Genomic DNA, 2,591 nt, shown 5'->3' on the forward strand with positions numbered 1-2,591 from the left:
TTGAAAGGAGGACCAAATGGGGTGACATCTGAATGGGAGCACGGATGATTTTAGACATTTCTTCAGAAGGGTGTAGTGCAAGGACATTTCCATCATACATGCAAATAGGTCCCACGGATCCCACACCCTCTTCAACAGCTGCCCTGGGCTACTACTGGGAGGAAGGGTGGGATATAAATCTAGTAAAAAAAAATTAAAAAAAAAAAAAACAGTCTGGAGAGAGATGAAAGCTGGACCAAGGTCTTGTACCATCAATGAGAGCGCTTGAGTGCGGATGATACAGATTTATGTGGGGTTTTTTGAAACCATAAATCTGACCACTGACTTTCTCCAAACTGAAACCCCAAGGTCCTCATCTCACAACTCTGACAGAGGCCATGTAGCAATGCTTATGAGGTCCCACTAGAGGTCTGCAACCACATTCTGAATATTTTTTTAAAAAATCTTGCAAGGGATCTAGTGGCCTGTGTGTGAATATTGGGATCCGTTGGCAAATGTGTAATGTGATGCAAATGTAACCAATTCACACCCACGCACCCACCCCCAGATCCACCTGTAATTACTCACGTGAATCCCATTTGCCACTGGTATAAAAATCACCCAGCAAAAATAAACGTTGACTTCACATTACACTAATGAGGAGTAAGGAAGTGAGGAGCTGTTGACTGCCGAGTGAAACTGGAGGGGACCCAAAAGGAAGGAAATTGGGGAAATCCTGGCTTGCCAACGCTTCCAAATTGTAAATGTACTGAATGTAGAAGGTGTGTTGTTTTTTTAAGCAGAGCTGCAGTTGTTATGTGCCTATGAATCAGCAACCTCCAACAGCATCTGTTGTAAACCACCCTCTTCAGATCTTGTAAGTTCAGGTCTCTGGCTTCCTTTATGGAATCAATCCATCTCTTGTTTGGCCTTCCTCTTTTTCTACTCCCTTCTATTTTTCCCGGCATTATCGTCTTTTCTAGTGAATCATGTCTTCTTATGGTGTGTCCAAAGTATGATAACCTCAGTTTCATCATTTTAGCTTCTATTGATAGTTCTGGTTTAATTTGTCCTAACACCCAATTATTTGTCTTTTTTGCAGTCCATGCAGACATACCTCTAACGGAGAGGGCCCAAAGGGGACCCATCCCCAACATATATGCTTCCAAGGCTCTCCAAAGTTTGTGCCCTTTTGTGATCATAAAGTACAGCTGTTTTAACTGGGGGAAAAGCCTACCAATTTGTTCAGCTTCTCTACATGGAAGAGGAAGGAGGGTCACCAAAGGGGCATATGAATGCCTTGTTAAGAATATGGGAAGATGACTTATTCTGAATCAGGCCACTGGTGCATCTGGCTTGGTATTGTCTACACTGACTGGCAGTGGCTCTCCAGGTTGTCAGACAGAGGACATCCCCAGCCCTACCTGAAGATGCCAAGGGTTGAACCTCAAACCATCTGCATGCAAAGCAGGTGATCTACCACTGAGCTATTACCCTCCCCAACTTGTCCTTTGCCCTAGGAGGCAAGAGTGTCTCAGGATGGCTCCGCTCTTATACCGCCAACAAAACAGCCACTTTCTTCTTGCAAGACATAGTGGTGCTGTTGCCCCATCTCCCAATAGGAGCCTTTTCAACACCCACTCACTATAAATCAATAAACTGGTGGGCATCAAGAAGGAGAAAGTCTAATTAAAATGTGCATTTCCACATGATTAAAAGCCTCCGGGCTCCCAAAACAAGGATGCTTTCAATAATAGTTATAAACAATGATAAACAACTCTGTCTCTATGGTTTGTCTTAATAGCTGTTGAGGACGCGTCTGTACCTTTTTATTATCTATAATCTGAAACCTATTTTCTTTTAAGCAATGGGAAAGAACGTCTGCTAGATTGCCACTCTCCTAGAAAGCACTGCAAGCCCTACCTGGAAACAGCAGGGAATGAACCTGGGGCCTCCTTCTACCTACAAAATAGGTGTTTTACCTCTGAGCTAGGGCCCTTCTCCATTAAGAACAAATAGCAATGCAAGACAGCAAAGAAAAGCAAACAAATCCTTGCGACAAGCAAAAACTCTTCTTTCAACACAAGACCAGTTGCCAAAACAAAAACAGAGCATGCACCTTTAGGGCCCAGGGGGAGTTAGTTGTTTATAGCCTATAGTGGATCAAACCAGAGTACTCACTCGCTAGCAACCGAGATTCTCCCTATTTCCCGAAATCATCCTATATGGCCATCTTAAACGAAAGCAAAGAGAGGCAAAATTCCTCCTCACAGACTCTGAACTGCCCGAATGAGATTGCACTTTCAAAGCACCATTATCTAGAATTGTATCCAACCGACTCCTACTCACTCATTGGAATCAATAGGAATGACTGGCAAATTTATGTCCATTGAGTTTAATGAATATACCGTGAGTAAGAGTTGGGGTTACTGAAAGTTAGTGGTAGAGCTTTTGCTTTGCATATGGAAGGCCCTGGGTTCAATCCCCAGCCTCTACAGGTAGGACTGAAAACTCTTGAAAGCTGCTGCCAGTCAGTGTAGACAGTGTAGTGGATCCAAGAATAAGGCAGTTTCTATATTCCTGTGCATACAACCCAGAATGTGCAACCTGTA

General features: G+C 43.5%; 1 long non-coding RNA gene across 1 annotated transcript; it reads left to right on the forward strand.

The window, feature by feature from the left end:
- Positions 1-633: 633 nt before the first annotated feature.
- Positions 634-1,757, forward strand: LOC133374866 (uncharacterized). Its single transcript, XR_009760005.1, has 2 exons — positions 634-856; positions 1,082-1,757. It is a non-coding gene; the product is annotated as an uncharacterized LOC133374866 (long non-coding RNA).
- Positions 1,758-2,591: the final 834 nt, after the last annotated feature.

Source organism: Rhineura floridana, chromosome 22 (assembly GCF_030035675.1).
Source record: "Rhineura floridana isolate rRhiFlo1 chromosome 22, rRhiFlo1.hap2, whole genome shotgun sequence".
NCBI classification, from domain to species: Eukaryota; Metazoa; Chordata; class Lepidosauria; order Squamata; family Rhineuridae; genus Rhineura; species Rhineura floridana.